General features: G+C 46.3%; 1 pseudogene; it reads right to left on the reverse strand.

The window, feature by feature from the left end:
- Nucleotides 1-2,121: 2,121 nt before the first annotated feature.
- LOC129690494 (60S ribosomal protein L24-like) overlaps nucleotides 2,122-26,786 on the reverse strand; it is a 40,636-nt pseudogene continuing 15,971 nt past the window's right edge.

The following is a 26,786-nucleotide window of genomic DNA, read 5'->3' on the forward strand; positions in this document are numbered from 1 at the left end:
ATGTACTGGGGAATTCAGGGTGGAGGGCAGGGTGTGCCAGCCACGCCCTGCAGCAGGCAGCAACCCAGGATGTCTGAAACAGTTACTTTTATTTTATTTTGTGATAAATACCATGACCACGGCAAGCTATAGAAAAGAGAGGATTTTGGGGGCTATGGCTCCGGAGGGAAATTCTGTAATAGCAGGGGAGGCCTGGCAGCCAGAAACCGAGAGATCAGATCTTCGAATGAACACAGCAAGCAGGGTGAAGTGGAAGTGTGGGGCCAAGCTACCAACTCTGAAAACCTGCACCCACTGATGTACTTCCTCCGGTAGGCTTTACCTCATGAAGAAAGGTCTACTTCTTCCCCAAAGAGTGCCGCCAGCCAGGGCCTGACCACATGATTAAATTAATGGGCCTATGCAGGGGGTGGAGGGGGCATTTCTTATTTAAGCCACCACAACCAGTCTCTACAGAGCCATTTATCTGCAGTCACAAAGTCTGTGCGAGATACCCTCTGTGTCAGGAATGCCCACCTTGGGCACTGTGGGCAGATCTCAGGGACTCATAAGAAAGAACCTTTGGCAGTTGTTGTACTTAATGCAGCTTTCCAAAACTTTCTGTATTTCTATGCTAGCAATCCCGGGAGAGATTAGCTGAAAAGGAGGAGACAACACATGCCCAACCCTGCCACAAGGGCCTGACTAGACTCAAAGACCGTAAAGCGTGTGGAGGAAAGCTGCCACGATAGTTCTGCTTGAGATGTGGAGCCTGGCCTCCGTGGGGATCGGTTCTTCGACTGCTCTCCCTGACTGTCAGATCTCCAATAGGAAGCCTTTGCTCAGCTCACACAGAAAATGGAAAGCGACACTAAACAGCAGCGTAGCTTCACTCCAAACCTTCCACAGCCTTCTAAAATTATGCGGTTAAAGAGTCCACCAGATGGGTTGAGGAGATGGCTCTGTTGGTAAAATGTCTGTTGTGTGAGCATGAGGACTTTAAGTTCAGATTCTTAGCACGCACATAAAAACCTGTAACTGGCACCGAGGAAGTTGCCAATTTTGTCAACTCAATAACCTCCTCCATGAGAGAGCTTGTCTTAAAAAAAAATGAAACAAAATAAAGTAGATGCCAGTCACGGTGATGGGTGGCGCACGCCTTTAATCTTAGCGATCACGAGGCAGAGGCAGGTGGATCTCAGTGAGTCTGAGGATAGCCTGGTGTACATAGTGAGTTCCAGGGCAGCCAGGGCTACATAGGGAGTCTCTGTCTCCAAAAGAAAAAACAAAAAACTGTGTAGAATGAACCAGGAAGACACCACGTTGACTTCTGGCCTACACACACATACACACTGCAGGCAGCCATGTATGCATGCATTTTTGTTTTTTTAAGATTCTACTAGAATCAAGTGTCTAAGTAATATGATTTCAACAAGGGGATCAAAAGGGATTACAGTGAAACATTAAACCTGTAAAGACAAAGAAAATTGAAAGCAGAGGCTACCCTCTCCCCACTTCCTGTTGCCTCATTCCCGTGGTGCCTTTCTGTCTCTTACTTAGAGAATAATCTCCCCGGCCCAGGAGGGTTGTCACTTTGATTTCGGGGGCACCTCCTCCTCCTCTGAGAGCAATTCTTTGGATGTTAGAACAGCATCCTCGTGACCCACCACACCCCATCACACTCTGTGGGGTCTTCATTGCCTCCAGTGGTCCACCACTGTGCTTTGTGTTACAAATCTGAAAACCTTTAGCATCCCAGGTAACTCACCAAGTGACAGGTATTTTGATTTAACAACTGTCGGCTCAGCTCTACATGGCTGGGATACCTCAGAGAGCCAAACAGACTGGAAACCTGCTCTAAGATGCCTGATTCTCCCTGAAGTAATAGACAAGTGTAAGGTGTGGCTGACAGGAGGCACACACATGGAAATGATCACAGGGGAGCTGGGGGTGTGGGGTTGGAAGGGGGGGTTCCTGGTTCTCCCCTGTTGTCAGTACGAGGCTGCAGGGGAGGAAAAGCACCCCCATCCCAGATCTGCCCAAACTCCCAGTTTCATCTGTGTTGGACCCTTTCCTAGATCTCCCATAAAAATAGGCACCATATTAAATGTATCTAAGCACTCACATCCTGAAGCCGAGCTGTCACAGACAGATCTCCGGCTCAGCAGAATGCTTCTCTGGGTGACCCTGGGCAAGCTGCTCTCCCATGTCACAGGTTGTGGAGAGGGTGAAGTATGTTCCCATAGGACAAGTACAGCTGGGTCTGGAAAACAGTAAAAAGCAGACGTCATACTAACGAAAGAGTGTTGGCTGCCTGTACTGTAGGATGGGGGACGGTTTCTGCTCAGAAAATGACGGCAGCATGAGGTTGCAGGTCCCACTTCTGTCCCTCAACAGCTGTACAGCCAGCTGTGTGGGCTCCCCTGCTCGAAGCCAAGGCTACCTCACAAGGAACAATCGGGACTCTTCTTGTATTCATTGATGAGTCTCCAAGAACTGCTCTTGCTTTTCGATAGTGATACTAGGTTTTGTTTGGTTTTAACTTTATAAACAGAAGGTTTTTTCTCTCTCTCTTATAGTCATTTTAATTAACACGACACAGGCTTGGCAATTCAGTTCAGTGGCAGGCTTACCTAGAAAGCCTGAAGCCCGGGGTTGCATCTCCAATGTCCTGCTTCCAAGCAAATAATACATGGATCAATACCAGTTTGGAGAAGCAGAAGTTAACTTTCCCTTTTCAAGAACTGATGAACTATCTATCCATCACCCATGATGTTTTTGGAATTGAATAACAGGAAACTGTGAAAGATCCCCGGAGGGTATCTTCCGTCTGAGAGACCCCCTCCCAAGGAACAACGAGGCCATTCGGATGCAAACAGCAAAAGGCTTTTATTTTGATACACGGGTACCCGGGGCAGCAGACCTGCTGCCCCCCTGGGTGGAAAGCTGGGGTTTTTATAGGGTTTTAGAGCAGAAGCGTGGGTATAGAAGCGAGAAGCATGGTTACAGGGGGCTGATTGGTACGTTTACATGAGACCACGGTTTGCGTTAAAGTTTGGCAGGGACACCAAGATTCCAGGAACTGGGTGGTCAAAAGGGTCATGATGACCCCTTAACGTGGCCACCTGTTATTTTGTTTTTCCCTATCTCAGCTGGAACAATCTCTGACAGATATCCCATGAGGGTAGTCACAACAAGTTGTTTTTAACTCAACAGGGGCGGGCAGCCTGACCACAGATATCCCAAGTGGGTGACACAGCTAGGATTTCTCAGTAATTTTTCAGTTTCTCATCTGGCCTTCAGAGTTTTACAAAACAGTGGTGTCTCACAAAATGGCGTTAGCTATGTTTAACTTAGGGTGAGGCAGGGGTCTTTCAACTGTAGCCGCCTTTCAAACCATTTGACAGCTGTCAGATGTTACTGGTTACAAAATGCCCGTCCAATAAAGCTGGCAGTCCTGTGAGCAACCTTGGTTTGAGAAGGCCTTGGTGTGGGCATACTTATTAAAAACTCTTTTACTTACATTTTCAAAATGTTTTCTCCTTACTCCCAACACCAGGTAGAAGAGAGAAAGGGTTAGTGGGAGAGGGGGCACAGTTCTCTCAGCTACCTCCTGCTGGTTAGGGTCATCAGGTTCCTTGGAACCAGCCCAAACCTCATTTCAGGAGATCTCCAACTTCTTGTCTCACAACAGCAACCAGGAGCAGCAAGGGGGAAGTAGGAGCAGTCTTGTTCTTTCTCTGAGCTCCACATTCTCTGCGCTCTGGCATTTATTTTCTCTTCAGGGTCCTCAGATCTAAACTATCTGCAGCTGGCAAAGAGCTCCTCTCAGAACCAGCATGAGACAAATAGTTTGCTGCTGTGGACCATCTGAATCATTCCCACATCCCACACCTGGGATTAAAACAAAAACATGTTTATATCCACAACACCACAGGGATACTCAATGCTGGTAAACCTGCCATATTCACAGCTTATGTGAAAATATCCTGGGGCCAGGGGTGGTGACACATGCCTTTAATCCCAGCACTCTGGGACACTGAGGCAGATGGATCATTATAACTTCAAGGCCAGCCTTGTCTACAAAGTGAGTCCAGGACAGTCAAGGCTACACAGAAAAACTCTGTCTCAAACAAACAAACAAAACAGAACAAGAAAGGAAAGAAGGAAGAGAGGGAGGAAGGAAGGAAGGAAGGAAGGAAGGAAGGAAGGAAGGAAGGAAGGAAGGAAAAAGGAAAATACAGTTCTGGGCACTGAGTGTCCTGCCTCCCTCAGAGTGGTGAGGGTTAGCAGGATATCCACACCAGAGTCAAAACAGTCACAGAAATCATTCATGAGACGTCTCACTTTCTGTGCTCTGATGAAATAATTCTCACAGTTTTCTTTAATAAAAAGTTTCCTGAGGGAATAATTCTTCTCACCACATCACTGAACCCTAAGAGAAGTTTCTTTCTCTCAGTTCTGGGGACTGGAGATCTGCCGACATAGTAAGTTGCATGCCAGTCAGGGCTACACAGTGAGACCCTTTCCTTTACCTTGTTGAACACCTACCCAGAAGGAGCCATTGTTTTGATTTTATGTTGGTTGGCCTGTACCATGATACTGTTGAAAGCCATACCTGTGGCCCATTTTCAGAGGAATAAAATAGACAGCAAAAACTTCAGAGTATTGAGAAGGGATGAGAATGGCAAGACTGTCTCAGGTAGGAGAAAAAGCTTATGATTTTGCCTATGACTACAGATTTCTGTAAATCTCACCACCTTAAAATCCAAGAATGAAGCACTGAAGAGAAAATTCTGAAGGCTGAGTTAGCTTTCAGATGATGTGGCATTTCAGATGACACGCATTACTTAAAGGAAGGAAACTTTGTACTGGGCCATGGCCCCAGGATTCAAGCCAAGGTCAGTTAGCGCCATTCATTGCCTTTGAGCAATGCAGCAATCCGCAGGTAGAAACAAAAACAGAAACGTGCAATCACGTGGGAAAGGAAACCTGCTTGTCTTTTGCCTGCCAGAAAGCAAAGACAATGAAAAGAGGGATGGGGTCTCCCTAGCCCCCTCAAGGGCACGCCCCAATGACCTAACTTTGTGCCTCTATCCCAGTGGTTCTCAACCTTATAAATGCTGTGACCCTTTAATGCAGTTTCTTACGTTGTGGTGACCCCCAACCATAAAATTATTTTCATTGCTACTTCATAACCGTAATTTTGCTACCATTACATATCGTAATGTAAACATCTGATATGTAGATGGGCTTAGGCGACCCCTGTGAAAGAGTCATTCAGCCTCCGGACACTACTGCCCTTCTTGCTCTTCTCAGAGCTATGACAGAATGCCAGGGAAGGAAACTTAAGGGAGGAAGGGCTAGCTTTGGCTCTCAGTTTGGGTGCACAGTCCATCACGGTTGGGAAGGCATGGTGGCAGAAGCGTGAGGCCCTGGTCACATCTTATCCATAGTCAGGCAGCAGAGAGCACTGAACACTAGTGCTCAGACCACTTTGTCCTTTTCCTTCAGTCAACGGGTCCAGTCCAAAGCATAATGCCACCTGCATCAAGGTGGGTCTTCTCATCCCCGGCCCAATCTAGAAATCCCTCACAAACATACCATGGGCTCGGTTTCTAGGTGGTTCTAGTTCCTGTCAACCTCATGATCAATATGCCTTTTAGATTTTTATTTATGTGTGTATTTATTTATTTTCTTATTTGGGGGATGCTGGACAGCACATACATGCAGTGCCTATAGACGCCAGAAGGGGGCTCCAGACGCCAATTTAACTGGAATTAGAGGCACGTGAGCTGCCACGTGCATGCTCGGACCCCAACCGGGTCCTCTGCAAGAACAGTAAGAGCTCTTAACTGCTGAGCCAGCTCTCCTTCCCTTCTAATGACCAATTTTAACCGTCATGTGTTTAAACACTCCATCATTGCCCTAGAGCACGACAGATGGGTGACAAAGCCCTTAGCAACCGACTCTTGGGGAACACTTACGGTCCAAATCATAACAAGCAGCTAGAGATTAAACAGGGATACTGGCAAACTCAACAGGTCCAGGAAACGTCCCTTGCTTTTGTTTCAAGGACCTCTCCTGCAATAAATTATTAAACAGTGCAATTCTAACAATGAGATTGAAAGATCCCCGGAGGGTATCTTCCGTCAGAGAGACCCCCTCCCAAGGATCAACGAGGCCATTCGGATGCAAACAGCAAGAGGCTTTTATTTTGATACACAGGTACCCGGGGCAAAAAGTCTTTCGGAAGACTTCCGCGCCCCCTAGATGGGAAGCTGGGGTTTTTATAGGGTTTTAGAGGCAGAAGCACTGATACAGAAACGAGAGGGCATGGTTACAGGGGGCTGATTGGTACGTTTACACGAGACCACAATTTGCGTCAAAGTTTGGCAGGGGCACCAAGATTCCAGGAACTGGGTGGTCAAGGGGGGTAGGATGACCCCTTGACGTGGCCCGCCACCTGTTATTTTGTTTTTCCCTATCTTAGCTGAAACAGTCTCACAGATATCTATGAGAGTGATTAACACAAACTGTTTTTAGTATGACTGGGGCACCCTGACCACAGATATCCCAAGTGGGTGACACAGCTAGGATTTCTCAGTAATTTTCCAGTTTTTCATCTGGCCTTCAGAGTTTTACAAAACAGTGGTGTCTCACAAAATGGCATTAGCTATATTTAACTTAGTGTGAGGCTGGGGTCTTTCAAGATAAAAGCAAAAAAAAACGAATGGTACTTGGAGGTCAAACGCACTTAGTGCGCATGTGCGGTATGGACACCTGGCCTTCCGCACAATGCCAAGAACAAGGACCTGGGTAAACGCGACATAGTTGCAATTATCTTGTTTGCAGAGTTTCGTTTCTGAACACAGAAACTACTTGAAACCTGTATGAGAGGCACTTCCTCCGAAAGGGCACTGGGGAGCTGTAAGTTTTCGGTGTATCTTGGGCAGCGCCTGCTACCCAGAATCCGGGGAGAGGCCTTAACTAAGCCAAATAGAAAACACCCCTGTTCTGCAAAGGCCAACGAGCCTACTTGGGAAAAGCAGCGTTGCGAGGAGATTGGACATGCATAGTAAATAAACTATGAGTGTGTCCAACCAAGGAGGGCGAGACCAGGGGCAGCTTTTAGCCTATGCGCTGCCACAGTTAGCCGAAAGGGAAGCTTTTAAAAGGCAAAAAAATGAGGAAGACTACACAAAATATTTTGGTGCAATAATCCCTTGGCCAGGCAGATTAATGGACAGGGGTGTTCGAGGGTCAGAGGTCAGTCCAAGCTTAAACAGAAAATAGCAGATCAAATGTCCTTGCAGAATCGCCCTTTAGTGTAAGGTTGTGAGTCCCCGTTATGCAAGACTCCACGCTCGTCCGACAACTTCGTGCTTTTCACGCCCACCCTGCTAAGGTCTATCTCTACCGTGTGCAAACCCCCCTAAGTCACTGCTACTGTTTGTTCGCCTGTCAGGACTTGCTGTGCTCTCCAGCCAACAGTGTACCGTCTAAGGCCACCTTCTGTCGCCTCACTTGCCCAGAGACAACACACTAGGCCAGGCTCCTCTGGTATCCCTACTTCTCCGCCTCGCCCGCTCTGTGAACCGGAAGTGGCTGCAGAGAGTAGAAAGAAAACGTGGTGTATGGGCGAGAACTTCCATCATGGTTTAGCGTTTCAGTACTCTCAGTAATTCTCACCCGTGAGCTGTCCTGAAGGTTAGATGAGCGAAAGTACCTAGATTTTACTTTAGCTGAAATCTGAAGAGAGAGATGGATTTAAAGGCATGAAAGGTGGGAGCACTCCTTATAGAGCTCAGGTGCCAGAATCCGCACTGACCCGGGGAGCTTTATGTCCCCTTTGGACCAGGAAAATTGTCTATTGCTGGGGACATCAGGGTTCCCGAATTCAAAGCCTCTCAGAAGGGCCCCAGCGCAGGAGGCGGCTCAGCCACTTTGCGCCTGACTCTCCGCCCGGCTGAGCCTCAGCACTCTTGCCAAGACTGTGGAAGGCGCTAAACTAATCACTGGAGAGAAATGCTTCCCGTTCACTGCGTTTTCCAGCACCACCATAGCAACGTATGTTCTTAATTATGTGTCAGATTAGTTTGGCTCTGAATTTTAATTTACCACCTGAGCCACTGAGAAGGGGGGTTTACACAAATGGAGTCCGGTGTTGAGACAAATTAAACTTGTTCTGCCACAGGGAACTTTGTAAAGTTGTGAATGCTTGGTTACACGTGGAGAGACTTCACAGCTTCAACTCTTGTCTACTCACAGGTCCTAAGCAATTCTCTATGTAATGACGTCCTTTAAAATGCAGACTGATTTCTTTTTTAATCCACATGCTTAATCTATATTCCCATTACTTGCCTGTAATTGATTTTAGCTGGGTTTAATACTTTTTTGTTTTTTCTTTTGTGTGTGTGTGGTTTGGAAATTAGTATGTTGTATCTGGACTCAAAATGACAAAAGATGAACAATAATCTGGGGAGAGCAAGCGCAGGCTGTGCTTACAGGAAAGGTTCAGTGTTACACCAAGCTCCTCTGAGTATTCCCCTTATTCATCAGTCAACCTTCAAGAGTGTGTTTACTCAGTGAAAATCTGTCTAATAAACTTGTAGTTGGCCACGAGAAGATAAAAGACGAACAATGAACTGGGGAGAGCCTTGCTCACGGGCGAGGTTTAGTGTACACATGGCTCTTCTGAGGATTTTTCCCTTACCTCATCAGTTAACCTTTAGGATTCTGTTTGTTCAATGAAAAAAGTCATCAAGGAAGCTAGAGAGATGACTCAGCCATTAAGAGCACTTGTTGCCGTTACAGAGAATCCAGTGTTGTAAGTGGTAATTAATATTTACTAATAATTATCTTTTAGTAAAGCTGCTGTTAATCCTAAACAGCTGTATAACCAAATCACCACACAGAGACTGGGTTTATTTAGTTAACCTAGAACACAATGCCGGGCAATAGTTATTCTCTCTTAAACCTCCAAGCCCTTATAGTTTCCTAACATTTAGATTTTACCCATTTTACTTGCTGTTTGTGAAATCTTAGATCTGGTTCATTCTCCAAGTAGTTCCAAGATCATCTCCCAGCTCAGCTCTCCTCGCCCTGCCCCACCCTTTCTCCTCCCACTCATTTCCTGCCCTCTGGCTCCTCCCTTCTTTCCTATCGTCTGGCTCCTCCCATTGTTCAACATTGTGGCAAATTGCTTTATTTTGGCCTGTTTACACAAAGTTGAGACAGGATGCTTAGAATAAGTATCACAATGCAATATCCAGATTAAAACCAGAGAGTGGGGGGGGGCAGGGAGAAATCAGCATTTGAATGAACAAGGGTAAGGTGTATACATTTCAAAAGAACATTATACCAACAACCTAGCTTCAATTTTTAGCTCTCACCTGGTGGCTCACAACTATGACTCTGACACCAGAGGATTGGCTGCCCTCTTCTGACCTCCTAGGGCACCCACGTGGTATACACACACACACACACACACGCAAAACACTCACAATACAATGAAATGAATAAATCCAATAAAAAAATTTAAAAATGAAAGTCACTGAGGCCAGTTATATGTTGTATTAAAGAGTTTAAGTTAGCCTGAATATAACTCCATTTTGAAATAAAGATCTTGACTAGGAACTGAATTCAGGTACCAGGGAATATCACAGAATGTGCACTTGGCAAAAATAAAGTTAACTTTCCTAGCAACATCCTTCAGGAAATAATACAGAATAAATGCTTCATAGAAAATAGAGACAAACTCCCTGGCAATACTCAATGGGTATCAGTTGGAAATTGGGTGGGAAAATTCTTCCAAATGTTTCAGATATGGTTTAGAAAAATCGCTATTGTGATTATATGCCTTAGCCATTGTGATTGTATGCCCTGCTAAACTTCACCCAATTCTGTAACACCAAGGCTTATGCCCCCCTGTTGCCATGGAAATCCCCTGCTCACAGACTTTCCCTTTAAAAATCCTGTTCACTCAGAGCTCAGGGTCCCACTCCTCTACTGCTGCGCCAGTGAGACTTGGGTCCCAAGTTCGATGGCTCTCATAATAAAGTTCTCTTGCAATTGCATGGAGTTGTCTCCTGGTGGTCTCTGAGGGTCCTGTGAACCTGGCACTACAGTATCCAATCTCAAGACTCATATTCTGAAATCCTGACCTCCACCATTTCTGAGTATTATCTTAGTTTGAGGGAGGCTTTCCCCACAATTCTATGTATCCAACCCTGGATGTTGCCTGTGCTGTGCAGGTCCTCTCTACCCCTGAGTTGCATCTCCCAGCCTGAGGCAGGATCCTTGTAGAACTGAAACAAGTTAAAGTGAGTTCCTGAGGGTGAATACTAACTCTGTATGATTGTGTACTTATAAAAAGGGGGAAATTTGAACACGGAGATACACAAATGGGGAGACCATTAAAGAGACAGTGTGGGGGTGGGGGTATGACCATCTGTAAGCCAAGCCAGGTCTGGGCCACAGCCTTCCCTCACAGCCTTCAGAAGGAGTGCTCAGCTTTTGGAATTCTAGTCTCCAGAGCTATGAGAGCTAAGTTTCTGCTGTTTAAGCTACGAGATGTGCGGCACTTTGTGACAGCAGCCCTGGCAAACTGATGCAAAGGGATACCACATGCCGGACACCATTCTAGGTGCTGAGACACAGCCGTGACTAAAGCTCTGTGTGCCTGCCTGGAACCCAGGCCTCAGAGGAAAAGCACTAAACTAGGATGTAAATGCTCATGCGGAAACATGTCTTCATGTGTGCTGTGGGGCAGGTTGAGGGGACAGAGTGATGGCATATCTTCATTGATAATAGGGAGAGGTGGTCAGCAACCCTTTCCTGAGGAATGGTGCCAATGAGGTGGGGAGAAGGAGGTAAGGAACGAAGGAAGAATGGAAGCTGGGGAAAGTGAAGCAACCTGTGGCTATGGCAGGTGGCCCAGACCTCTGGGGCATTTGGGTTTCTTCCACGGGAGATAAGTCTATCAGAGGATACTGAGGATGAAATCTAATAACTTAAAAAAATCATTTTCAATTTATGTGTGTGTGTGTGTGTGCCTGAGTAGGCCAGAACAGCCCCCTTCCCCCTCTCCTGGCGTTGGAGTAACAGGTGATTGTGAGCTACGTGGGTGCTTGGGACTGAACTCCCTTTCCTGCAAGAGCTGTTCACGGTACATACTCTTAACTGCTGAGCCACCTCTCCAGCCTCCTTGACCTGAGGACTAGGACCACGATGGCTACTGTGTGATGAATAGATGTTAGAGGCAAGAATGGAAGCCAGTGGTCAGGTGTGGTGGCATATGCCTTTAATCCCAGTACTCAGGAGGCAGAGGCAAGGGGATTTCTGTGAGTTCAAGGCCACCCTGGTCTATACAGTAAGCTCCAGGACAGCCAGTACTACATAGAGAGACCCTGTCTCAAAAGGGTCACAGAAAAACCCTGTCTCAGAAAAAAGGGGGGTAGGGACACTGAACTCACCCTTTCTACACTTGTGCAGAAGGCCTTGAGAAGTTGGCCTTGTGCATCCTCCCAGGCACCTTAATCTTAGACTTCCTGCCTTTAGAACTGAGAAGCAGTGAATTTCTGTTATCTAAGCCACCAGAACTGTTGCATTTAGTCATGACAACCCTGGTGGCTGAAAATCAAGGGAGGAGTCTTTCAGGGCCAAAGTCACAGAAGATGGAGGAAGGCATGATCACAAATCTGGATTCCATGAGACAAGACCAGAACTTGACAGTCGTTTTGCTAGGGTCCAGAAGACGCTGAAAGAATGACCCCAGACTCAAGTTGCATGCAAGCAACAAAAAGCGTTTATTCTGCAGAAGACCAGCATGCTGGGGCTACCATCCAGGCAGAATGGTGACCCCCAGATGAGCACGAGAGCTCTACTTAAGGTAATCTAAGGGAATTTCAGGGACTGTTGGGTTATCTTTATTGTGATTGGCGCAGGTCAAAAGCAAGGGTACCAGTGCATTGATGATTGGCTAGGGCTAGCTAGAGCTTGAATATGAGTTGAGAGGCTCTTTAAACTGGTCCAAACTGGTGGGGGCCAGGGAAGTTGCAAGGGTCAACCCCTGACTGGCTTGTGTCCAGGGGGTCCATGGGCTGCTGCATTCCTGTGCCAAGAATGTTCTACTACAAGATAAGGCAAGGCTGCCCAGCACAGATGCCCCACCCTGAGATGAGATTCCTTCCCATTTTTGTGGTTATCTCCAGGCTGTTCCTTGGGTAGGGGATTGTATGGTCTTGTTCCTGGAATTGGTAACCTATGGCCTAGCTCCTGGGACTGATGACTTTTTGGGGGGGATGCAGGAAGGCCTGGTCCTTCTCAGTTTAATCAATGGCAGCTGCTAGTAGCTGCTTTCCAAGAGCGGGTCTTTCTGTAACCCCCATGTATCAGGGAAATCAGTGCTTTGCACTATGTGTTTGCTCTCAAGGAGCTCACAGTGGGTAAAGGACACACAGACAGTGTCAATCCAACACGATCAATGATCAGTGCTGCTTTAAGGAACAAGGCACATTCTCACCCAGAGGATCTGTCCCCAGGGAGGTGATGAGCATCATATCTGAGGCAGGGTTTGCCAAGACAGAGAATTGAGGCTCAAGGGAAGCGTGAACCCCTCCAAACAAACCAGTCATGGGGGAACATGCCCAAATTTCAGGACTCATGGAGGTTAAGGCAGGAGGATCGCCAGAAAGCCTCACAGTGAATTCCAAGCTAGAGGGGACTACAGAACAAGACCCTGTCTCAGATACAAACAAGAGCACAAAATGTAGATCAAAACACTTCTGGAAGCCCGAGCACTGGTCAGGTTGGAGGGGGTGGGGTGGAGGAAGCAAATTGCGGTCAGAACGTGAAAGGCCCATGGCGGATCATGCAAGCGGAGTACGGATGTTAGGCGATCTGTAAAAGAAAAAAAATCCAGGCCCTGCTGTCGAAGACAAGTTAAATGGAAAGCCACATTTAGGAAGTATGTATGGGAGAGGATTCAGTGTGATGGCCGTGATAAATGGGGTGCTCGGTCAAGGTGAGACCTAACAATGGCTTCTAACCTGCTTGGATGTCTGGGCTTGTCATAACACTAGTCATCACTAGGGACCAATAGGTGAGAAATAGGAATTTTTGCTGGCTGGGAAATGGGGCACAGTGGGGGTGGGGGGGGTGTTGATGAATTCTGTTTTAGACATGCTCACTTTGAGGGGCCTGTGGGAAATGTCAGCAGGCAGCTTAAACACCAATTTGGAGTTCTGGGGAGAACAGAAGCTGTGCACCGTTCATGGGATTACTCCGTACAGTAACTGGAGTCTGCATGTGGCCAAGGAGCAAACGGTTACAGCTATGGGATGTACACCCGCCAACACTTCGTGTGCGCTATCTGCTGCCAGCAACAGTATTTGGAAGAAACTATTGCCGTTGTTCTTTTCCGGTGAACAATCTGAGGCACTGAGGGATGTCAACTAAATTTCCCAAGCTCACACAGTTGCTAAGTGACCATGAATCCATACGACCTCACCCCAGGGCTCTGTTCTGATGTTTACCGTGGACATATTTATGATCAAGGGGCAACGGGAGAATAGTGTGAGGAGAAAGCATTTGCAGGGGACCAAACAACCGAACAAAAAGAAGTGACGTCTCAGGAACCAGAGGGAAGGCATCAAATGCTCAAAGGCCTACAAAGATAAGAGGGGGTCATTAGGAAGAAGCTCTGAAAACAAGCTGGGATCAGACAGCTAGGAGACCACAGAAGCGCACTAGCAGGAAGCAGCAGGGACAGAGGCAGGCAGTCAATGCTAAGATGGGGCTGCCCTTTGATATAAACCATGTCACAAGGGCAGAGAGCCCCCGAGGAAGGAAGGCTGGTGGGCTGGTACGGCAGCAAGCCTGTGCATGATGTCGTCTCTCCAAGCTGACCTCCGGTCAACACCCTTATCTCCAGTCTTGCGGGCTCAGAACCAAGCTTGCGAGAGCAAGGCTCCAAACTCATGTGAGCTTGTGTTTAAAAACAGGAATGTTGATTAGTTAATTGTTACTGAGTCATAAACTACAAAGGAAACCAGATGTTGATGGTTTGCTAATGGGAGCATTGCAGTTGGTAGGCAGCCCCTCAGTTATAATTTCAATGTTGCCAGGGAGCATGAGGTCCGAAGGAGAGGGCTCACCTACATGATAGGCTGGTGGTATTAACAGTGCCTCCGCTGCCATCATAAGCTGTGTTTGCGGACTAGTTCAGGTGCCCCTGGCCCATGGCCTTCTTCCTGGGGGTTGTAATGATGATTCATTGATAGATTTTCTTTCTCTTGATTTTGTATGTGTGTATGTGGGTGTGAGAACGTTTAAGGGTGTGTGACAGCGTGTGTGGAAGTCAGAGGTCAGCACTAGGTATCTTTGTCATTCTCCACCTTATGTTTTGAGACAAGGTCTCTTACCGAACTCGGGGTGCTCACAGATTTGGCTAGAATAGCTTTCCAATGAGCTCCAGGGACCCACTTGTCTCTGCCTACCTGGTGCTGGGATTGCCAGATGTGACGCCATGCCAGGCCTTCTACATGGGGGCTGTGGATTGAACTCACATTCTCAGGCTTACACAGCAAGCACTTCGATGGCTGAGGCATCACTTCAGCTCATCTTTGGATTGTTCTTTGGCAGAACCAACTCATCCTCATCGATTTGGTGCTTCTCACACAGGCTCATCCTCATGCTATCTGTACACAACTTGCCACGCCCAGTTGCCACCTCACTTAGATTATTTAAAAAAATGAACTTAGTTCAAACTTCATAGCAAGGTATTACTAAATTTTACTAAAATATTTATGTATTTTAAAAATATAAATAGATATTTTACTAGAGGTATTATTTTTAAAAGGACATTTTGTGTTACAAATGTGAATGGAGCAATGGGGTAATTCCTAGTGCTCTGGAGGTAGAGATGAGGAAATGAGGGGGAATTCCTAGGGGAAATAGGCTGGTTATGATACCCAAACTGATGAGCTGTAGGTTCAATGAAAGACTCTGCCTCAGTGAGTGAAGTGGAGAGAGATAGAGAAAGTGGCCCAAAAGGTACACGCATACGTACGCATACAAGCTGATCATATAAGCTCATGAAACAGTTTGAAATTTTGACCATGTGATATGCTCAAGATAAATCATCTTGAAACGCAGCAGTGATGTGAGCCGAGCGCCTGTGAATGCCTTTTTCATACCGCACCGTGTAATAACCTTTCTCAGAGGCTGGCACTCAGGACACTGCCCCAGACTGGGCAGCAGCAGACTTACAGGGAATTAGGAAGTGTGGGCTGCGGAGCCCGTTAGTCAGCCTACACAGCTATCAGTCTTTTTGTACTGGACTCTCTTTTCTTTTCTTTTAAGTTGTTGAGAGGGTTTTTCTGTGTACCCTGGCTGTCCAGGTCACTCTGTAATCCAGGCTGGCCTCTTTTTTAAATAGCACCACCACCATCTTATTTATTTATTTACTTATTTGTAGGAGAAACAATTCCCCAAACTTTTAATCATGTTCCAGTTTCTGGAATGTCCTGAAGGTTGCTGAACTCATGCCTAAAAGCTACACTTTCCTCATTTCATTCTGAAGTAAGTACCTTTTTCTCAGGCCTGCTGACATCCTGCAACCTACCCACATCTCACCTACACAAGGAGTGTGAATGAGATGGGGTAGGTAGCCTGAGAAATGGCAACTGTAAGGAAGGACGTATTTATTTTATTTTGTTTTTATTACATTTTTTCCCACTCCATTGGTCTAATTGGCCTTACTCTAAAAAACATTTGAATTTTTAAAAAAATTCTTCTTTCCCTCCTTCCCTTTGCTTCACCCCCACCCCAATTTTCCAGTTTCTAAAGTTAGTTTATGTATGTTAACATACAAAGTAATGGGACTAATCTCTGCATTTTCATACACGAGAGCCATTGAGCTCCGTTCTAATTTATCTCCCTCCTCAGCTAATTCTCCATGTCTCTTTCCCTCCTCCTGATCTCCTTCCCACCCCGAATGGTCCGCTCTTGTGCTTTCAGCTCAAGTATGCTCTCCTATCCTCTCTTTTTCCCTCCTCCACACCCTCCTCTCCTCTTTTGTTTAGACTAGGAAAACGTGAATGCTTATGAATGAGAGGAACAGATGAAGTTCAATGCCTGATAAAAGAGGCAACTGATAGAGACAGAAACCAACAAAGGGAGTAAAGGAGGGAGAGTCCCTCTGTGGCGGGGGATTTTGGCATGTTGATAAAGAATGCTCGCTTTACGTCAAGGGTGGAAGAAAATACGTTTATTTAGTGCACCATAAGGAGCCCACTGAGAATTATGTGTCTAGTTCTGGTTAGAGTGAGCTACTTCAAGGGCAGTTTCCCAGCAGGCAATTCCCAGCATGCACATGAGGGTTCTATGGTATCAGGTTAATTTTGTCTGCATTGCACTGTTTGGGTGGGACAAAGCTGTGGTTTTCTGTTTTGGAGATGCATTATGGACTAGGCTTGCATTAGGAACCCATTTTCTTTTGGGCCTCTCAATCATCAATCATGGTCTTTTTTTTTTCCTACCCACCATCCCCTGACAATGTAACAACCTCTCAAAGAGAAGCATATGCAGGGGCAGTTTGGGTGGACTGTCTGCCCTGCCTGGTCCAGAGAGCTGGAGACAGGTGGGGTTTCTGGTGGCAGGGGTTGAAAGCTTTGCTGAAACTCCGTCTAGAGACAGAGCTGTTGAACACCCAGAAGAAACACATTTGACAAGAAGATTAAGGACACTGAAGTCAAATGCAGGAAGGAGAGGGTGGTGAGTGGTCCTAGAATGAGAAAGAAGCAGGGTAAGCGTGACCATAGCCAGACATTTGTTTTCGATTCCACCAATCAAACACTTCTTTTATTCCTTGTACCTGAAAACCACTGGCATGTGTCGTGACATTTCAGGGGCTTTGCTGTACTTGTCCTGATAACTTTTACCTACTTTCACATGGCACAAGAGCCACCTTCAACAGTGGGTAGTAATCCAGGTCCTAGGGGCTTTGAAGTGTAACAGCTGAGAGTGAATTTAAGTTTTTTGATGTTGTAAAAGCTCTTGAGCCTGCTGTTCTGTTATTTGGTTTGTGAGTGGTAGGGATAGGTTTTAGGTTGTAAGAAGAAGACAGAGACCAGAAGGTTGACATTAAAGAAAATGGTTCTCCAATGGGGAAGACAGCAATGCCCTGTTGTGTCATGAGGGAGAATCTAGGGGTTTTGGAAGCCCCTGTGAGGCAGGACAGAATAACATGGGAGGCTGGATTGAGTATGGCTAATTAGTATGTGTCGGTCTCCTGCCAACGTCCTGGGGGTCCTACGGTCTGAGACTCAGAGGAGGAGTTAGGTATAATGCTGAGATAGTAAAGCATAGGCAATGGAGATCAAGCCTGAGGGTGAGCTGAGATACTCAGAAACCAAAGAGACAGGAGACAGAGTTGGCTGTCTATGGTAGTTAGGAAGGGATGCGTTTGGTGGGACACAGGGAAGGGTGGATGTCCATACTGTTATCAAGATATCACATGCTTCATTAATTTTAAGACCAGGAGCAATGTATCACAGGCTCACAGATTTACTTATCCCAAGTAACTCTTCGGGTTCCACTTTGAAGAGAAAGTGTGGATCCTTAACTGGTATATTGCTCTGAAAAGGCTAGCATGTATTGTCTCTCAAGGACTTTTTGGAAAGTAGATATTTATCCTGGACAGATGATTGTGGTGATTTATGGCTATTGGGGTACTTAATGAGGCCCTGAGGCATGCAGACAACACAATTGGGAGACACAGAGAGAGAGAGACTAAGACAAAAGGAGCTGAGAGTAAACCGTAAGAAACTTTACTGATCAGGTCAATAAAAGACCCTGTCCCAAACAAAAAGTGGGAGATCTCTGAGGAACGATACCAGAGCCTGCACCCTCTGGCATACCTCCATGCCCACACAGTGTTCTCAGACTCCTGTGGCCTCTGTTTGTTTATTGTTTTCTTTTTGGATTCAGAGTAAATCCCGTGTGATAAGACAGAGTGAGGAATGTGGATGGCACATGCGTGCTGGAAAGTTTATGTTTTGGAAGTTCAAGAAGAAGCACACTGGAGCCCTGTTAAGAAGCTTTCATAAAGCTCATAGGGTACCAGACAGTGCAGTTGAGAGCATCCTTTCCCTCTGGAGTCCTCAGGATCTGGTTCTTCCAGGGCCCAGGTCAACTGAAGGAGGAGGAAAGAAAAGTTGGAGAAAGGAAAGCGATTGCTAATAAACACAAGCCGCTGAAGGGATTAACCAGGAAGCAGGTTGTTTGTGCATTAGGGTACTGTGGCTCTTAGTGAATCAAAGAGAGTGCTTAATGGGAAGAACACTTAAGAGAGAAGAGGCTGGGGTTTGAGCAGGAGTCCCGAAAGAGAGCTGAGGAGGGACCAGGGAAGGCAAGGCACTTAGAGACTGCTGTCCTCAACTCATGTGTGAAATTCTTGACTTAACACCACAGAGTGATGAGGCAGAGTGAAGGAAAGTGAGCTTAGTGATGAAACACAGGGCTATAACTGATCTTTCTAGGGAATGCCCAGGTTCTAGCAGCCCCAAGAGGTTGGGCTAGGGCAGCTGTGTCCAACTCACCGCTGAAGAAGGTCAGTGACGGTGAACAGCAGAGAGAGGAGACCCATGCAATGAGACTACACTGGAGTGCTGATAGGAGCTTTAGGCTTAAACAGAGGAAGAACTAAATCAGTGCGGCTGGCCAGGTGTGGGGAAACACGCCGGTAACCCCAACACTCAGGAAGCAGAGGGACACAGATCTCTGTGAGTGCCAGGCCAGCCTGGTCTACAAAGAGAGTTCCGGGACAGCCAGGGCTACACGGAGAAACCCTGTGTCAAAAAACCAAAAATAAATAGAGAGATAGATCAATCAATCGATCGATCAATTGATTAATTAGAAATGAGTGCAGGTGGCCTGGGGTATGTTAGGCAAGCTGTGGCCCGGTTGATCATAGTCTCAGTTCCTGTTATGAAAGGTGATCCAAATAATTATTGTCATCTCTTGAGGGGAATCTGGTTTCCACAAGATGGTCCCTTCCGCTCTGCAGTGCAGCCTTCATGGATAATTACCCCCATCTGGGAGAAGAGGGGTGGTCTAGATGGAAAGATTTTCATCCAGGGTGACGCAGAAGTTAAGGACAATGACTGAGGTCTGTGCCTTCAGCCAAAGTAAGACAGACAGACACAGCATGAGGGTAGCAACAACAGCCTTTTTTTGTGCTTTTGACTGCCTTGTAGGCCCCAGTGAAGCATCCATGCTTTTAAACTCAAGTGGTTTCCGCGTGCCTGCCTCAAGACAAGATGTGCTTGAGGCACTGGTTCTCAACCTTCCTAACCCTTCGACCCTTCAATACAGTTCCCCATGCTACGGTGACCCCACCCCCAACCATTAAATAACTTCATGACTGTCCTCTTGCTACCGCTGTGAATCATAATGCAGATCTCTGTGTTTCCCAAAGGTCTTAGGTGACCCCTGTGAAAGGGTCATTTGACACCCCCAAAAAAGGTATGACCCATATGTTGAGAACCACTGATTTAGTGAGCGTCTGATGCAGAGGTTAGCAGAGGAAAATATCTAAGCACCTCGTGGTAGCTTCACCTGCAACGTGTAGGCTTTGGAGCTGCTTAAGGTTAAGATATTAGGGAAAACGCATTTTGGAATGTTTCATTTATCCTTCTTCTTCCATGGTGTTTGGTCCTGAGAAGGAGACTTTCTCAGGTACGTTATGGAGACTTGCAGCCGGAGAAAGGACTGCTGGCAGAGAGAGGACGCTGACAGAGGGGAACTTTGGCTGTACATACAGCACGAGGATGTTGGTCTTGGCATGTCCACCATTAGCCTTTCTAACAGTCTCACTTGTGAAGTTTCTCGGAGAGAGCAGTCGCCGAGATCAGGCTATGCCCGACTCTGAGTTACTTCACACGGATAAAAAGCGATTTTGTTTGGTTTTGGTTTAAGGTTGTATCTGGCCCAAAGAAACTCCGTTTTATAAGGAGCTTTGACTCCATCTCGAGAGTGGAGGATGACCTCCTGGGTGGGAGACACCACCATCTGTGTAGCACCACACACGTGGCACAGGCTGACGAGTGACTTATTCCCACTCTATGGTTTATTGGGGGCAACATGAAACTGTAGGCACACATGGGTGCATTAAAACCATATTGGGAAAACCAGACCTGAGAACTTACCGGACAGGTCAGCCCAAGGAAAGGTGTAACTCCTTCACCAGGACCCGATAAAATGATGGACACCTAACACAGCGATGATAACGGCTAGACACTGACCTATTCAAAACTGGTGTGTGCACCAAGGAGTGAAAGACAGAGATCTCCGAACTGACCCGAGACTTCAGCTCAGCCCCCCTGCTGTTGACTGGACCTGTTCACGCCCATTTGCCCGTCCACCCCCCCCCACCCATCTGGATCTATCCTGCTTTCATCTGGAAGCTGGACTCAAGTCTGTAGCATCAGTTTCAACCCTGTTCCCCCACAGCCTGTGGCACCTTCTTTTATGAGGTGGTTTGGGGTTTGCTACTGTATCAATATAGACCCTACTTAATTCCCACCAGCCTGCTTCAAAAACCTCTTGACTGCTGCTGGACTCTCTTCAACTTATAGGAATTAATTCTGTAAGCCACACACCTACATATATAAGGAGAAATATATTCACCCTGTGCCATGTGACATGTTATTGCAATAAAAAAGACCTCTATGTTCTTGTTCAGATGACCAAGGCATCTGGGATTATCTGGAAAACTGCTGCTGTTGAAACCACTGCATGTTGTGTGCTCCCCACAGTGGACCAGTTCCTTTGCATGTGGCCTGGTCAGTTCTGAAAACTCCTGAGTGTCAGAATAAGGAGAGTGAAGGGACCCTTTCCCTCTCACACCTCCTCTGTTTCCTAACTAGCCTCAGGTGCATTAAAGAACCAGGGTTGCAAGGAGAGCAACAGAACCAAAAATTCTGGGCATAGGGGTCTTTTCTGAGACTGATACTCCAACCAAAGACTATATGCATGGAGATAACCTAGAACCCCTGCTCGGATGTAGCCCATGGCAGCTCAGTTTCCAAATGAATTCTCTAGTAAGGGGAACAGGGGCTGTCTCTGACATGAACTCAGTGTCTGGCTCTTTAATCACCTCCCCCTTGTGGAGGGGGGGAAGCAGCCTTATCAGGCCACAGAGGAAGACAATACAGCCAGTCCTGATGAGATCTGATAGGCTAGGGTCAGATGGGCTAGGGTCAGAAGGGGAGAGGGACCTCCTCTATTAGTGGACTTGGAGAGAGGCATGGGAGGTAATGAGGGAGGGAGACTGAGATTAGAAGGGGATGAGGGAGAGGGCTACAGTGGGGATACAAGGTGAATAAATTGTAATTTATAGAAATATAAATAAAATTTTAAAAAGTGGAAAAAAAACCCAAACAAACAGGGGTGACTAGCCTTTCTGGAGACAAGGGTGGTATAGATAGAGAAAGAAAGATGAAATGTCCATCTTTTAAAACCTCAGGACATATGTACTAACCTATATAGAGATTTCACAGATGTGACTAAGGATTTTGATATGAGAAGACTGTGTTGGAGCATCTGGGTTTGAGGTTGTCATGATCACGTAGGTCCCTAAACACCAGGAGAGAAAAGTCAAGAGCTAGAAAGAGAAAGAAAATACAATGACAAAGGGGATGGAGGTTGGAGTGATGAGATTGCTGGTTCTAAAGATAGAGGAAGAGATCTCAAACTAAGAAACATGGCAGCTTCTAGAAGTTAGGAAAGTAAGTGTAGGTTTAACAACCATTTCTCCTTTGGATCTCCAGAAAGGACTCCTTGCTTTTATCTGACCGTAGCCTCCTCAGGATTTCTGACCTCTAAGCCTGCAAGACAATTGTGATCTTTGAAACCTGCTTGGTTTGGATGATTTTTATACCCCCCGCCCCCTCCCCCCACAAAGGATGGAGTTTTCAGAGAATGTGAAAGAGCGGCGGATTGTGGGCAGAAGGTACAGACATCCGGATATGTCTGTGTGCATGATGAGCCGCTCCACTTCAGAGGGCTGGGGTGGCAAGGGACGGAATCCTCTATGGAAACACGAACTTCAGCTAAAGCCAGGAAGGAGGGGAGGTGCCTCCAGGAAAGAAGGGCCCAGGGAACTACTTTAAGTTTTGGCAGGACAACAGAGATACCGTGTAAACAGGGAGACGGGATTGCTGGGACCAAGTGGAGTTGAGGGAATTGAATTCGAAGAGTAAAAGGATCTGCGGTCTCCAGGGGATAACAGGCTATGCACATTCCACAGGCCTCTAGCTGAGAATCACAGGAAAGGGAGGGTGGGTGGTGGGATCAGAAAGGTCGGAGACCGGGTGAACTTGGCTCAGAAGCTTTAATCAAATGTCTTTTCACTTCTTCTTTGATTTACCCACAAATAATGATGCATGGTGCTCATTTCTCCCAGCCTTGGTCAAATTCAGCAAAAAAACTTGTTTTGCTTTTGAGAGAGGGCTGAGGCAAATTTCATGCAGAACGGCATGTCAAATTAATGCTAATGAATGAATAATCATCATAAACAAGTCTAAATAAATTCACTTCCTGCTGCTATAATAAAAACGTTATTTCTGATTAACCTCACCAAAGCCAAGGTTCTCTGAACAAACTGCGTCTTTGGCACATAGGCTATGGGCTCCTGGACCTCAGCAGAGCAACATAGCCAGACTGTGGAGAGATGGAATGTTGAAGGGGCAAGACCCAAATGTTCCTGGGTTATCTCAGTCCTTGGAGCAGCCATTTTCTTTCAGCCTCTGTGTCTGACCCAGCATCCTGGGACTCTGGGGTAAAGTTCTTGGAATGTATCTCTAGCTTTAACAGAGATCTATGGTCTCTGCTAACGCCCAAAGCTAAGACAGCAACCGAGTCCCATGGGAAGGATCCCCTTGCTTAGTTAGTGTCAGAGCACCTGCCTGACGCTTCCACTAACATGTCTGCTACATGGATTGGTTTATGACCCTCTTTGTTCTGTGGCTATGAAAGTCCATGCTTCCTTTCCCATGGTGGAGCGGATGTGAGAGAAGCAGGTCATTCAGGGTAACGTGGACCCATGTTCCCGGCCCTTGCTCATTCATATTTGCCTCAGAATGAATTATTTTCTTATTGCCTTTAAAGCAGAGTTAGTGTTTCATGCTGCCGGCATTATCAGGCTCATAAGAACTCACTGGGTTTGATCGAATTACAACAAGCCATAGCGTTATGAGTTATGAGGGCTAGTCTGATCCAAGACTCTTCCTGAGGCTCTGGCGTGTAGAGAAGGAACATGGTTCCTTCATCCCATTGTATGGTAGCTTTCTGCTAACTCTGCCCCATTTCTTTCTTGGAAATGTTTACGATGTGTTTCTTTAAAGATTTATTTATGTATTGTATGTGTATGAGTGCTCTGTTTTCATGCATACCAGAAGAGTGAATCAGATCCCATCACAGGTGTTTGGAGTCACCAAATGTTTGCTAGGAATTGAACTCAGGACCTCTGGAAGAGCAGCCAGTGCTCTAAACCACTGAGCCATCTCCCCTGCCCCGATGCTTGATTTGGCATAAGACACAGCTTGTGCAAGACCTCCTGATCCCAAACTTTCCAGAACCACATGCTGGTAAAGGTCAGGGAAGCTTGAATTTAGCACCACGCAAGACCATGGTGCTTGCTTTATTTACAAGCTGGACAGAGGGACATTCTCTAGCAGCGATTCTCAATCTGTGGGTCATGACCCTTGGGGGCCTGTCCACTCCAGGAGAGCCAATGCCTCTGGCCTCTCTGGGCATCTGCACTCGAGTGAGTATACAGGTGCACAATTAAAAAAATAACAAAAATTTAAAAATGATCAATTCACCCAGGATTAAAAATAAATAAATAAAAGCAAAGGAAAACAGGAATTTTATCAGGATTCTGGTGGAGCTGGGTCAGGAAGCTGAGCGGGTCTAGGGTGCCCAAAGCACTGGTCTCTATCCTCAGATTGGAAACAACAGGATGTTTACAATATGATTCACAACAGGAGCAAGATTATAGTTATGAAGTAGCAAAAGAAATAATTTTGTGAGTGGGGGTCACCACAACATGAAGGGTTGCAGTGTTAGGAAGGTTGAGAACCACTGATCTTTAGAAATATCAGATTCAAGGCTATGAGGCCTCAGGCTCTTTACTCCTACTAGATGAGCTCAGCCTTGTAGGTTGGTCAAGACCCTCCTTTGGCATTTCTGACATAAAACCTACAACAGAGGCAGCCTTGGTGCTTTCCTACTAGACTGAGTACCTATGTCATAGACCTTAGATTCTCCTGACTTCATGATAATGGGAAACAAAAAAGGCCAACTCAAAGAGAGCAAGAAAATGTATTTCGGAAGGAGAGTTGGAGGAGACGTGGCCTTTGCCAACCATGATTTGGTCTTCTTGAGATGGAAGGCGTTCCAAAGCAAACAATCGCCTCAAGTCTCTTACTACATTAGCCAAACAGAAAAGAGCTCAAGGAGGCCAACACAAAAAAATGGCAGAAACCCAAACAGATCAGTTATCGGCAAGTCAGTGCTTTTACCCTGTTAGCTACACCCAAGTTTCTTCCTTGGTTTGGAAGGATGGCACATATTTTTAGTCCTAGAACTCAGGAGGAAGAAGAAAGCAGACTTCTATGAATTCGAGCCTAGCCTGGTCTACATCCAGAGTTAAAGGGTAGCCAAGGCTACATAGTGATACCTGGGCTTTAAAAAATAGTTACATTGTATGCTGACTACTTTGGTGTCAACTTGACACAAGTTAGAGTCACCAGAGAGGAAGCAGTCTCAACTGAGAAAATGCCTCCATGGCAAGCATGCAGGACATATTATTAATTAATGATTGATGGGGGAGGCCCAGCCCATGGCGGGTGGTGCCCTCCCTGAGCTGGTGGTCCTGGGTTCTATAAGGAAGCAGGCTGAGCAAGTCATGAGGAGGAGGCCAGTGAGCAGCACCCTGCATCAGCCTCTACCTCTTGGTCCCTGCCTCCAGGTTTCTGCTTAAATTCCTGTCCTGGCTTCCTTCAGTGATGAAAAGTGCTGTGCAAGAGTAAACCCTTTCCTCTCCAAGTTGCTTTTGGTCATGGTGTTTCATTAAAGCAACAGTAACCATAATTAAGAGATATTCCTTTAAACCATGGTCCAATTATGTCCTCAACTTTCAGACATTCCCTCTCCTGAGGTGGCGTAGGAGTTTCTCCCCACAAACCAGCAGTCACTGCCTTTCAGACTCTAAACTTACAAACTAAAAGTTCTTGCTGCATATATCCATTTTTGCATAATTCATCCATTTGTCCCTTCCTGAATACAAAGCTAATTGCTTCTTTAATTAAGCACTCTTCACTCGTGCTAAAGATGTTAACAAATTCCACAACATTTTCTGTTCTTTATTTCCCAGTGGATGGAGGCATGCATTTCCAGGAACCAGCTGGCACTGTTTATTTGCAGTGGGTATCAGGTGCTGGAAAGATAAATTACTGCTTTTCAACTCTCTGCTTCTTCTCCTTCCTGTGGCTGCATCTAAAGCTGAACTCGGTGTGTCTGGCTGCAGACACTGCTAAGCAGCGAGCCTCACCAAAGAAGGATCTCAGCTGATTTGGCAGTCTCCTGAGTCAAACTTCGCATTAGCTGTCCTGGAAACGCTTTTATCGGTATGCTGAGAGGTAGGAGCTAATACAGTCACACCGGCATCCCTGAGCATCGTCCATGATGTCACCCTGAGCAGTAAGGACATGAAGGTTGTTCCAGTCTATCTGACTATACCTTCTTTCCTAAACAGTGAGGTGTATTCTCAGGGCTAGTCTATATCTGTCTGGAAACTGAATGTTTTAACAGGGTCCTTCATGAGAAATGCATAGCACTCTATGCTTAAAAAGACCCATGCTTGTTTTAATGCTTTGATGTCATCCTCTTGATATTCTTAATAATGTCTCAATAACAGTCCCTTTCATTTTTCATCAAGTTCAGCACATTTTGCAGCTTCTCCAGGTCTTTCATTGATGAGTTTCTCATTTCTAGTAATTTTTTGTTGTTGTTTTCTCTGTGTAGCCTTGGCTGTTTTGGAACTCACTCTGTAGACCATGCTGGCTTCGAACTCATAGAAATTCTCCTACCTCTCCCTCCCCAGTGCTAGGACTAAAGGCGTGTGCCACCAGGTCCAGTGTCCTGCCTACTTATTTAATAGTTCACCTCTGACCGTTATCTACATGTCTGTATCCATTTTCCAGACTTTTTAAAAAGCCTCCTCTTCCACCGCAAGGCCTGGAGCAACATTTCTCAACTTGTGGGTCATGACCCCTTGCAGGTGGTCGAATGACCCTTTCACAGGGGCCACATATCGGATATCCTGCATATCATATATTTGCATATGATTTATAACATCAGTAAAAAAAATAATAATTTTGTGGTTGGGGCTCCACAACTGTACTAGGAACTGTACTAAATGGTCGCAACATTAGGAAGGTTGAGAGCCGCTGGCCTAGGGAATGGCTGATGCATTGTAAAGGCTCAGATGGTACTTGCGGAACACCTGAGTGCCCCGAGGCGAAATCCACAATATTCCCAGAGCAAAGGTAACAAGCTGATTATTAGGACTATGCCACATTTGGTGTCGGGTTCACCATCAAAGAGGTCATTAATACTCCCTCTCTGCCTCCTCCTCAGCTCTTTCTCTGTTTGAGCTGTAAGCCGCTTTAATGCTTGATTGCTCACTCTGAGTCTGAGCCCACCCAATTCTTGATCCTGTAAACTGAGCTGGGAAC

This window comes from Psammomys obesus, unplaced genomic scaffold (assembly GCF_907164565.1).
Source record: "Psammomys obesus unplaced genomic scaffold, mPsaObe1.curated_primary_1811, whole genome shotgun sequence".
In the NCBI taxonomy this organism is placed as follows: domain Eukaryota; kingdom Metazoa; phylum Chordata; class Mammalia; order Rodentia; family Muridae; genus Psammomys; species Psammomys obesus.